Genomic DNA, 12921 nt, shown 5'->3' on the forward strand with positions numbered 1-12921 from the left:
TGAGCAGTGTTGGCCCAAGCGCTGGTCCCTGAGGGATTGCACTGGTAACCGGCTACACTGAGGGCTTTGTACCACTGATGACATTTGGCTTGATTGTCCAACCAACCTCCCACCCAGCTCCCAGTTCTCCATCCCAGAGATCACTGATCTGGCTACTAGGACACCTTGGAACACCATGTCTGTGACCTTGCAAAATTCCAGGCATGGAGGCAGGCTGACCAGCCATTAATTCTCCTTCATGCTTTTCTTGCAGATGGGTTTGACATTTGCTTTTTCCGAGGACCTCGGAGCCCTTCTGACTGTTTTGTCACTTTTGAGAGCACAATCCAGAATCACAGGCAAGGGTGGCAGAGCAGACTGGAGCACTTGCAATGACCCTGTCCAGGGCAGCTGAGACGAATCTCACTGGGGCAGTGAGGTTTGTTCCTGGAGTCACACACAGAAATGTCAGGTTCTGTCAAGCATCCATGTCTGACCTGGACTCGTGAACTCCTTCAGTACCCAGGGATGCTCAGAGACAGAGTCTGTCCCTTTTACACATAGAGGTTGTAGTCTCAGTTTCTCTCTGGCCTCCTGTTGCCACTCCCAAAGAAGGGGAGGCACCTCAGCCCTGTGGTGTGTCACATCCTCCGCACTCATCTGAGATGTCCCGCGTCATGAGGAATGGACACGGGGATCACAGCTGAAGGATGCAAACCCAGTGCTGCATTCAGGTGGTGTCCCAAAGGATGTTTATTCCAATATGAATTGACCTCAAGAGCTTGTTTGTGCCACGGGCCTTCACGGAATCCCCAGGAACAGCTGATGACGTTTGTCCTCACTTGGGTTCATCTCACCTCACATACATGATGTGCATGCTCACATCTCATCTGTACAATGCAAACATGGATTTCTGACCTGCTCATTCAGTGTCCATCCACGGAGGGAAGAGCTGTGAGCTGGGGAGAGAGGCCAGGGCTGGAAATGGTGCTTATGAGGGGTGTGACGATGCCCTGGGTCAGCTTCTGAGGGGTGTCCAGTGCACACGGGCACAGCCCAGCCCCTGGTCTGCTGGTCCTGCAGGTCTCTGGCAGGAGGCCTGGCTGTGAGAGGACACTGCTGTACCAGCCCTGCACACACACACTGTTCAGATGTACAATGGTGTTTGAATCTGTGGCCACATTTGTGAGCATGTTCTTGATATAACCTTTAGAAGAAGACCTAAACCCTCAGGCCCTACCCATAGGAGATCACTTTTCTTTATAGAAGAACTGTTCCAGAGGCCAGCTCTGTCACAGCAGTGCCCATTGCCTGTCCCTGCCTGTGCTCACAGCACTGACACACAGCAGGACGGGGACCAACCTGCCAGAGCACTCAGGCCTTGCACCAACACAAGGGATGAGAAGGAGAGTGTGAGAGCGGAATGAGAATATTTATAATATTTATACAGCCAGTGGGTTGAAAACAAAAAACAGAAAATTAATTACAAAGGGGATGAACAAAATATCATGACTGACTAAAAAATGAACACCACCAACACACTAAGAATTCTCGGCGTCTAATGAGTTACATTAAAACTGTTATCTGTTAAAGAGAAGATTACGGGCAGTTTTCTCTTTTGGAAAAGCATTCTGCACTAGTTTCCACAGAGCGTCCCTGAGCTCCCAGTTCCTCATGCTATAAATGAGGGGGTTCAATGTTGGAGGTACCAGCGAGTAAAGAACAGACACCACCAGGTCCAAGGATGGGGAAGAGATGGAGGCGGGCTTCAGGTGGGCAAATATGGCAGTGCTGAGAAACAGGGAGACCACGGCCAGGTGAGGGAGGCAGGTGGAAAAGGCTTTGCGCCGTCCCTGCTCAGAGGGGATCCTCAGCACGGCCCTGAAGATCTGCACATAGGACAGTACAACGAAAATGAAACACATAGAAAATAAACAGGCACTAACCGAAAGCAGCCTAAGTTCCCTGAGGAAGGAGTGTGAGCAGGAGAGCTTGAGGATCTGGGGGATTTCACAGAAGAACTGGCCCAGGGCATTGCCCTTGCACAGGGGCAGTGAAAATGTATTGGCCGTGTGCAGCAGAGCATAGAGAAACGCAGTGGCCCAGGCAGCTGCTGCCATGTGGACACAAGCTCTGCTGCCCAGGAGGGTCCCGTAGTGCAGGGGTTTGCAGATGGCAACGTAGCGGTCGTAGGACATGATGGTGAGAAGAAAATATTCTGCTGAAGCACAGAAAAAATAAAAAAAGAGTTGGGTAGCACATCCTGTGTATGAAATTGTGCTGGAGTCCCGGAGGGAATTGTCCATGGATTTGGGGAGAACGGCGGTGATGGAGCCCAGGTCGAGGAGGGCGAGGTTGAGCAGGAAGAAGTACATGGGGGTGTGGAGGTGCTGGTCCCAGGCTATGGTGGTGATGATGAGGCCGTTGCCCAGGAGGGCAGCCAGGTAGATGCCCAGGAAGAGCCAGAAGTGCAAGAGCTGCAGCTCCCGTGTGTCTGTGAATGCCAGGAGGAGGAACTGGGTGATAGAGCTGCTGTTGGACATTTGCTGCCTGTAGGCATGAGGACCTGTGCAAGGAGGAAAAGACAGTGACGGTTTTGATGAGACTTCTCTGGGAAAAAGCCAAAGCCATTTCTCACAGACCCTCCCACAAAGAGACCCATTTTTTTCTTTTTCCAGGAGAACGTCCTGGCTGGAGGCCTCGTGTGTGCTTGGTGAGTGTGCAATGAAGAGCAGGGTCTCTGCCCAGGGGCTCTTGAGCAGTCAGCCTGATCCTGTGTGATTGGGTGGGCAGGGGCCAGTCCTGGGGTTCAGCTTTGTCAGCTGGAACCGCTCCTGGTGCAGAAGGGACTGTCAGCATCTGTACCCCCAGGCCTGAGAAACTGAGTTGGTGAGGTCTGGTGTTTCTACATCTGCTTCTGCCCTCCCACCCTGGGGAGTGTTGTTGGGTGTCAGAAGCCCTCAGCATTTCTCCTGCACTCAGGGAGAACAGAGTGAGTCCTGTGAGACCAGAGGATGCCTGTGGGTCAGTGCAGAGTGAGGGCAGCTGCTCTGTCCCTCTGTCCTGCTCCAGCTGCCCTGGGCTGGCACTTTTCTGAGACAGAGGCTGATCACACTCCCATGTTACCCTGAAAAGCCACCAGGCACTGCTGAGAGCAGAGGCATCCACCACAGAGAACAACATGTCCAACCTTTCCCAAGGTCTCAGCACCCCACGTTTAGCCCAAGACACACATGGATCAGTCCCCAGCCCCACAGACTGCATTGCCCACACCCCACAGGTCAGAGCAAAGCTGGGACACGTGTTCCCATGGACACACCTGCAGGAAAGGACCCACAAGATCAGGCTGTGACTCTGCAGCTGAAACTGCCATCCCCAGAGAGCCTGACAGCAAGAACAAGATCCCAACAGCAGTGACCCAGAGCAGGGGAGCAAGAAGGACAATGCGGTGAGGGTGGGTGTGAGAGAGGCCAGGGCAGAGGCAGCCGGCACTCAGACAGCGTCACCCTTCCCCAGCTGTGCAGCCACCTCCCAGACACCAACATTGCCGGGCAGCTGCTCTCAGCCCCTGTGCTCTGCAGAGGAACTGGAGCTCTGGCTGCACAGGAGCTGCTCCATGCCTTGGAGCCCCCGGCCCTGAGGGCAGAGGCTTTGCTGGGTGGGAGAGGAGGCCAGGGGGCTCCTCACAGGAGGGATCTGCACTGCAGGGGATCACAGGGACTTTTCTCTGTTCTCCCTCCCATAACAATTCCGGGTTTAGTTTCCTCTCATTTCTGATCATTTCCCTGCTGCCTGGAGATTCTCCCCCTGGGAGGTGTTTCCCTGTCCATGTCTCTTCCCTGTCAGTGCTCACAGACCCCATCCCACCCTCTGTGCCCTCCCCCTGGCCCTACAGATCCTGCCTGTTCACAGGGCACTGCCTGGGGGCATCTTCCTGTTTGCAGGCTGGAAAACAGGACAGGTCAGACTAGGCTGACAAGTCCAGCAAAGGTGATGCAGGTGCTGTGCACAGGCAGAGGGGTGGTGAAGGGATGTTATGAGCCTTCTGGCAGATGTGCTGATCACTCAGAGCTGCAGTTCAGGAGTCTCAGTGACTTGTTTAATCATGAGAACTCATTTTCATTTTATCCTTTCCTGTACGTCCCACCCCTTGGGAGAGGAAACTGAAAAGACAGGCTCAGGAAAGCTCCTTGTCTGTCTGCTAATCCTTGCATTGATCTTCTCATTGAGGCATCCACTTGCAAACATCCTGGGGGTGATCTGGAGCTGTGAGCAGCCCTGACCCACACAGCACCCTCTCCACAGCAGAAGCAGCTTTCCTGCCCAGTAGTGTTTGCTCCTTAATGCGACACGTATTCCCAGCTTGTTGTTGGGCTCTCCCCAGGCAGGCTGAGCGCTGACCCTGGCAGGCGGCAGAGTCCCTGCCCCGGCACAGCCCTGGGGTGCAGGGACCCTGCTCTGCAGGACAGCCCTGGGCACCCCTGCCTGCACATTTACATTTACACCCCACAGCCATCCTTGGGAGAACGCAGCTTTCACGTCTTGTCCCTCTGACAGTGCAGAAGGCAATCTCTGCTCTGCAGCTCATCCTCTCCTCTGCATCAGAGAATCTCTGAGAGTTGTACTTACATCTCTCGCAGGCTCTGCAATGTGACAGCTTTCTGAGATCCTGCCAAGATTTGCAGATGCAATGCCCTGCAGCCACAGGCTTCATATCTGTGAACATTTCATTTCCAGTGATCTCTCAGCATCCTCCCACCCCAGCCTGTGTTTCCCTCTCTCTGCCTGGCTCCTGTGCCCTCGGTGCTGCAGGCAGAGCCCTCAGCCCTGCTGCGCTGTGCAGAGGAGCTGCTCCTGGGCAGAGCTGTCTCTGCAGCGCTGCCGCTTGCCAGGAGCTCCCTCTGTCCCAGGAGCCCAGCCCAGCTCAGCAGCACAGGAGCGGCCATGATGTCCCTTTCTCTGTTCCCTCTGGGCTCCCTCCACATGCCTCTGGGGCTCCAGGGGCACAACTTCAAAGTTGAAGTAATCAGTGATGTTGATTCTCTCTCCTCTGAACAGACACTTCTTTACAGCACTGTATATTTAGTTTTAAAAAATAAATCAGTATGAGAATCATATTTTCTTGTCCCATCATTAGGCAGGACACCAGGAATCTTACAGCAAAGTATCTAATTCCTCAAAGCTAGAGGAGGAATATCTTCAGTTGAATGAGTTAAGGCATCGTATTCTGGTTTTATATCCTAGGTCTAGAGAGACATTCATCAATCTTTGGCCATGTCCTGTCTGTGCTCTGAGGCAAAGCCTTTGCACACATGGGCTCTTGGACACTTGGTACCAGGTTTCCTGTGGCAGGTCAGAGCTGGGCTGGTGCCACAGCTGGGGTGGTTCAGCCCAGATGTGAGGCAATGTCCTCAGCCAGGGACCTGACTGGGGAGCTGGAGCTGTCAGTGCTGGAGACAGAGCTGTGACACGGGTGGAATGAACTGCCAGGCAGGGTGGCAGAAGTGAGTTCATCTGGTCTGCAAGGACAGCAGCCTCCAAGCACAGAACAGCCCAGATCACAACTCAGTCCAGACCTGTAAGGGAATTCAAGGGCCCATAATGAGCTGCTACTACTGCAGGAACAGTTAAAGGAGAAGCAAAGACAGTGTGTGGCCATTGATGAATTTAATAAGGGAAAGAGGTGACAATCCCTGTGTCCTCTTGTCCTCCATCTTCACCAACAATGTGTCCCAGGACTCTGTGACTTGAGACAGGAATCTGTAGAACAAGAGCAGTGGATGGGGACCAAGTCAGGGTCACCGAAACTAACACAACCCTTTCCAGTCTATGGGACAGCAGGGGCAGCATCCCAGGAGCTGAGACAGCAGGACGGTGTCACAGTGAGGCCACTCTCCACCATCTTGGAAAGCTCATGGAGACTGGGGGGACTCCCTGACCACTGGCAGCTCTCACACAGTGTGTGCACTTTTCAAAATGGCCAATGGGTGAGCAAGGGAACTAAGGGCTGTGCCCCAGAACATGTCCACTGGGACCCCATTTCTGGGTGTCTGGAAGAGAAGGTGATGGGGTTTACCCAGGGCAGGCTGTGCCTGTCCATGCTCTTTGCCTTCTGTGAGGAAAGGACAGGGTTGTGGACGTGGGCAGAGCAGTGATGGTCTGTTACCTGGAAGTCAGCAAGGAATTCAGCATCATCCCCCACAATATGCTTCTGTCCAAGTTAGGATATTATGGTCTGTGTCGGTGTGCAAGTAGACGGGTAAAAGGCAATCTGGATGGTTTGGCTTAGAAGGACAGTAGATAAAGGGAAAAACTTTCCAATCCTGAGGACAGTCAAGCACTGGAAGCTGTTTCCCAGGAGTGCGCATCCACTCTACATCAGAAAGTTACCACAATGTGTTTGTATAGACCCCTGACTAATCTGATCTGACCCTGCTTGGAGGAGGAGGTTGGTCAAGACACATCTTGAGGTGCCTTAGAGACTGAATGACGCTGTCCTTCCTTCCCCTTAATGTTTCTGATTTGGAGAAAGCCCTCAGGTTCCTTCTGATCACAGAAATAATTCGCATGAGGCACAAGGCTGCTTTACAAGTAACCGTAAACAGCCCTGATCACAACCGTTGTATCCTTTTACACTTCCTCCAACCCAGCTTCCTCTTGTTTGCTGTCCTAATAACCTTCCAGAAAGAAAACACCACCTTGTTCATCCTTTCAGAGCAGGTTGTTCAAGAGGTGTCAGCATCCATCTACAGAGTCTGCGCATCAGCCAGGCAGCAAAGCCATCGTTACAGAAATGCAGACGAGGCTCTTGACCAGCTCCTTGAACCCAGATATCAGTGTGACACGTCTGCTGAGATTCCCGGGAACACCTGAACTTTAAGTTCAGAGCATGTGAGTTCTGGTTGGGTATCCTGGATTGTCTCCTGAGCCACGTGGTGCTTCAGGCTGTGAAGAGAATCAAAACCAACTTTTTCACTGGGTTAATTAATTTTACAGACTGTCACACAGGGAGTTGAAGGGAGCTCAGAACTCCAGTCTCTGCTGTACTATAAGGCTTCATACCCCATCCACAGGTACATTTCTAAATGGTCCAGATAGAGGGTGATCTTGCAAAAGTCACTCTTTGTGTCCCCAGGTGCATGGACGCTGCTCATGTGCCTCTGCAGAGAGTGGCAGAGGTTGGATCCCTTTCTCAGGAGAAACTCCTTGCTGGAAAGACACAGCTATGGGGCTGGCTCAACAAGGTTTTATTGCATTTCACTCAGCAGCAGATTTGACATATTTGGTGCTTTTCTGTGATTACTTCTTCTGCACAGATGATCACAGAAGGACAACCATTTCATAAGAGCTGGTTACAAAGGCCCTGTCATGAACAAGAAATCTCACTGTGAGATCTGGAGGGAGTGAGGAAGATTATAACAAGCACCAGGAAGAGCCAAGAAGCTCAAGGCCTCTTCTGTAGAGTGCGAGGCCCTGAGCAGCAGTGACCGGCCATGTGTGGTGTGGGAGAGGGTCAGGAGATGTGGGGTAGAAAAGGGTGATGGCTGATGACTTCAGCAAATCCTTACAACCGTGTCTGAGCCACAAGTGGAATGCGGCTGATATCTGGGGGTTGAAGGGGAACGGTAGAAAGATTGTTGTTGATTTTGGAAAGAAGGCAGGCTTTTTTGGATTAATGATATATGGCAGTGCCATTTGCATGCTGTGGGCTTGACTGTGCCCGGGAGATGGGGAATGGCTGCTGCTGGGGTGGCTGTGCTCAGTCATGGCCCATGAGCTGACCCTGCTCTGCTCCTCTCTTACACTGCCCACACTTGGATGGACCTCAGGAATCATCCATGAGCCTGGTGGATGCAGGAACCTCCTGGAGTGATGGGTATGGAACCAAACAGAGGATTCAAGCAAGTTTGGGACTGGGACAGCTCAGGTGATTGGTGACCATTGTCAGGTCTGTGAAAGAAGTTGAATGGGTTTGGGGGACCTCACAGGCATTGCCAAGTCCTCAGAAAACCAGAACCTTGTGGTTAAAGCAACAGCACTTGGCACCAAACCCACCCCCAAAACACAAAACACTCACAGTGACCACAGGCAGAGCCTGAGAAACATTTGACTGAAAGGGTCTCCTTTGTCTGGTCCTGGGGTCAGGGCTTGGCCATTCTGGTGATGAACAAACGTCAAGGGCTGACATGGCATCAGAGCCACCTCAACATTGCCTTTACCACCTCTGACCATTGTCTCCATTGTTTTTCCTTGAGCAGCCTCCAGGGACAGGGACTGCTTGTGTCAGTAATGGCCCTTCATGGGGATCCAAACACCCTCAGAAACTTGGGGTTTGTTTCTGCCCTTCAGTTCATGACAGGTTTGTTCATTCTTTCAGTAGTTGCAATTCAGGATCATGGCAGCAGAGGGCTCAGTAACATCCAAAATACCCTTACAAGACAATGCTCTCTGCAGCACTTTCCTAAAGGCTTCAAGTCCTTTGTGGATGATTTCAGAGATTTCAGAATTGTCGCCAAACAGTGAGCATTTCCATAATAAAGAGTAATAAAGCCAAATCTCTAATATTTCCGTCCCCCTCCCAAAACCCTCATTTCCAGAACAGCTGGTATCAACAATCTCCAATGAATATTGATCTAGAGAATCTCCTGATAACAACTGAATGTGTCAGAGAAGTGGGTGCCTAAAGCATCACTTGATGGACGAGACAGGCCAGGACACCTCAAGAGGAATCACACAACTCTGGGCCAAGAGGTGGGTGTTCCTGGGAATCTCAGGTGCTGTGCACAGTGACACTTGTGTTCAGGGAGCTGGTCAAGTGACCCATCTCCTGTTCTATAATGTTGTCTGAGTTTGCTCAGGTCATCCCTGACTTGAGACTCATCCACTGCTGGGTGTTCTCCAGACTCCTGTCTTCAGGAACAAAGTCCCAGGAGACCTTGCTGGTGAAGATGGAGGCAAAGAAGCCATGAAGAACCTCCGTCCTGTCTGATTCTACTCTTACGAAGTTCAGCAGCAGTTCGACATTCACCCTGTCTGTTCTTTTACTGGAAATGAAGCCGTGTCAGCTCATCTTGTGCCCTCAGACTCTCCTGCAGGTATCAAGTCCAGGGCAGCTTTGGCATCATCCCCACATCCATGGACAAGGTTTCTAAATTCCTCCTTTACAGCTTCCCCTGCTTCCACCTCCTGTGTGCTGCCTTTGTGCCCTGGAGCTCCATCAGTTCAGAGGAGCAGCCTCACGAAATAAATGCTTCTTTTCATGGGTACGTGGAGAGATCATTCTTGTGCTTGGAGCAGGCTGTCCTGTAAGGCTTCTCAGATTTTCTGAGCTCCTTCACCCTTATGAACTGCTGCCCACCTGTATCAGACACCCAGTTATGTCAAAGTCTTCTCCTCTGGAGCCCACCAGCCTGTGCTCTGCTGCTGGCCTTCCTCCCTCCCCTCTGCTGCCTGGGACCCCACTGTTTCCTGGTCACAACAGCCAAGGTGGACACTGATGTTCACATCCCGCACCAGCTCTTCCTTGTGTCCCTGTTCCAGATCCAGGTGAGCATCACCCTTGTTGGCCCATCAGATAGCTGTGTTAAGCAGTTGGCCGAAGATCCTTTGGACTTGCAGCTTTGCCTGGCCAGGTCATGTCAGGGGAATTACAGTTCCCTATAGGAACCTGCTCATTGACTGAAGACTTCAAAAGGTTGCTGACAGAAGATCTTTTCCATGATTCAGTAGTTTACAAAACCCAATGTGCTGTCACCCTGTGCTGGTTTACATGACTAAGTCTTGGAACTGGGGGTGAGTGTGGCTGTGCTACAGTTGTCACTTCTCTGAGAAGACAACAGGAGTTTGACCAACGTCAGACAGAGCCGATTTCAGCTGCTCCAAGATGGACCCACTCTCTGCCAAATCTGAGCCACTCAGTGATGCTGGCAGCACCTCTGGGATATTGTAGTTGAGAAAGGGTAAAAAACGCTGCACAACAGCAGGTGGGAGAGAGGAGGGAGGAAATGTGAGAGAAAAGCAGTGCAGACACCAAGGTCATATCCCATAGGACCCAAGCAGGTCCCTCAGCAGGCCAAAGCTTGCTCTCCTGAAATCCTGCTCTTGGCCTTGTGATCATCTCCCAGGAGCCTCAGCTCCACTTTCCCATCCCTGACTGTTCCATCCTGACCAACTCTTTGTGGTTTGTAAGTGTGAAGTCCCACAGGGCACCTCACCTCACTGACTCCTCAGTCACCCGTGTCAGGAAGATGTTGTCAATGAGCTCCAATCCCTCCTGGATGGCTGGTACCTTGCAGATATTGGGATATCTCAGGTCTGACACAAGGACACCGCCCCGACAACATGAGGCTTCTTTCATTTGTCTTGAAGGAGGCCTCATATAATTTATCTTCCTCATCAGTGAGTCAGTAGCTGATGTCCAGTCACCACAACACTGCCCATGTTGTTCTGCCTTTTCCTGATGACTCCTCAACCTTCAGCTGACATTTTCTGTTCCCAGGCTGAATTTCATGCATTCCTGCTGTTCTCTCACAAGAGGGAAATCTACCCCTGTGAGTCCAGACCTCTGACAGTATGAGTAGCATACCCCCAAGACCCCACGGTTTCTCCAGGAGATGGTATTTGTAGTGTCCTGTAACTCCTTATCCTGTTATCTTGGGAGAGAAACCCTTATCAGGATAAATCATCTGCATGAAAACATTAACAGCTGAGCAAATGGACCTTCAGTCCAGGGAGAGTCCAGACCTTGTGAATATCTGGTATTCGACCAGCAGAGAGTTCTAAAGTTGTACAAAGAGAAGTGACCAGTGCTGTATCAGGGTGGGACAATAACCCCATCCATCAGGACAGAGCAGGACCTGACACGCTGAGCAGTGACCCTGAGGAGAAGGGCCTGGGCACTCCAAGGTCCCCACACCAGCCCGTGGTGCACGCTCACCATGAACAAGGCAGCTGCACACGGGGCTGCATGAGGAGGAGCGTGGGGACCCAGACACCTGGAGTTCTCATCCCATTCGGTTCAGCACTGGTGTGACCCCACACACACGGGGGTGTGCCAGTGTGCGGCTTCCCAGTTTGGAGAAGCAGAGGGGAACTGGAGAGTGCAGGGCTCTGCCAAGGCAGGTTCAGCACCTTGTGCACATGGTGTGGGATGCTGAGGGACCTGGGCTGCTTTGGCCCAGCAGCACTGGGGAGGCTGCAGCAGTGCAGGAGTAGCCTGAGAGTGCTTGAAGGGTGGTTTCAGAGGTGGTGGAGGTTTTCTTCCTAGTGGGAAAGAGTATGGGAAAGAAATAATGGCACAAAGTGCAGCTGGAGAGGTCCAGGCTGGAGATGAGCAGAAAGGAAGGTGACTGGAAGGGCAGTGCTGTGGTGGAGCAGGTCAGCAGAGGGAGTCTGCATCAGCCCAAGGCTTTGTGCTTCAATGAACAGCTGGGGAGGATGCAGAGATCTCAGCAAAGGGAGGAAGATGCTCAGACAAGAGCAAGGTGGGGCAGCAGGGGGGATGTCTGCAGCCTGCAGGGAAAGAGGTGCAGGGGATGCCACAGCATAGGACAGGCTGTGGTGGAGATGATCAAGGGATGTAAAGGGGCTGAAAGCCCCACCAGACATGAGCTCCTTCTACCCTTGGCTACGGCTGTTGTCTGCACCTCTGATGCCTGTGAGGAGACACCTTGTCCTTCCAGCACAGGGGCCTCATGGCCTCCTTGTCCCCAGCCAGGAACCTGGGAGGTGTGGGACCGTAGTCCTGCCCTTGGCCTTGCACAGCCCCACATCACACTGTCCAGGAAGGGAACTGGGCAACATTGATGGACAGGATCTGCCTTCCCAGGACTGGGGGTCAGGGCTTGTCCCTTTGACTAATGAAACACATTCAGGTTTACTCAGCATTTAAGAGAACTTCACCTTGCTTTTCCTGACCTGTTGTCACTGCATTCAATTTTCTTCTCTAACCAGACCCTGGGGTCTGTTCCTCAGTAGTGTCCCTCAGTGGGACTCATTAACATTGCAAGAAACTTTGGAGTTTGAATCTGACTTCTTGAGAGGTTTCATCAGCTTCCCCTCAGGGTCTGAGGTTCATGGAATCAGCACCAAACCCACCAGAAGGGTCGTTAAAGTGTCTTGGGCTTCTCCTGTGCTACTGAGCTGGGCTGGGCTCCTGGGACAGAGGGAGCTCCTGGCAAGCGGCAGCGCTGCAGAGAGACAGCTCTGCCCAGGAGCAGCTCCTCTGCACACGCAGCAGGGCTGAGGGCTCTGCCTGGGGATCTCAGGGAGACGAGCAAGGCAGAGAGAGATTAAAGGTGGTCAGGACTGGGAGGATGACTGAGAGCTCCCTGGAGGAGAAACCTTTGCAGCCCTTGCCATGTTAAGCCTCTGGGTGTAGGGCAATGCAGCTGTAGCTCCTGGAGGCATCTCCTAAAACTGGCACAGGCACAGCTCGTGTCATCTGTAAGGACGGGGATCTTTTTCAGCAACTTAAATATCTGAGAAGCAAGTTGTGCACCCAGGGGTTCCCAGGGCTGTCCTGCAGAGCAGGGTCCCTGCACCCCAGGGCTGTGCCGGGGCAGGGACTCTGCCGCCTGCCAGGGTCAGCGCTCAGCCTGCCCAGGGAGATCCCATGGCAGCAGCTGTGGGTGGAAGGAGCGACCTCCGGCAGGGCAGGCAGGGAGCTTGTGGGGTTGAAGGGTGCTGTGCGGGTCAAGGCTGCTCAGAGCTCCAGATCAACCGCACAGACATTGCAGAGGGTCCTTCTGAACAACGACATCAACACAGCAACAGCTGCAAGGGAAGGAGTCTGTGCTTTCAGTTTTCCACTCTTGGTTGGCCGGGTGTGCTGTGGGAGGTGGGGATTTATTTCTCTGCTTTGGAGAGGACACTGAGACCCCAGTTCTCGTTAGGACTTCTCTGATCTGCTCCTGAGCCCCTGCACACACAGAGCTGACCCTG

Source organism: Patagioenas fasciata, chromosome 21, assembly GCF_037038585.1.
Source record: "Patagioenas fasciata isolate bPatFas1 chromosome 21, bPatFas1.hap1, whole genome shotgun sequence".
Taxonomy (NCBI): Eukaryota; Metazoa; Chordata; class Aves; order Columbiformes; family Columbidae; genus Patagioenas; species Patagioenas fasciata.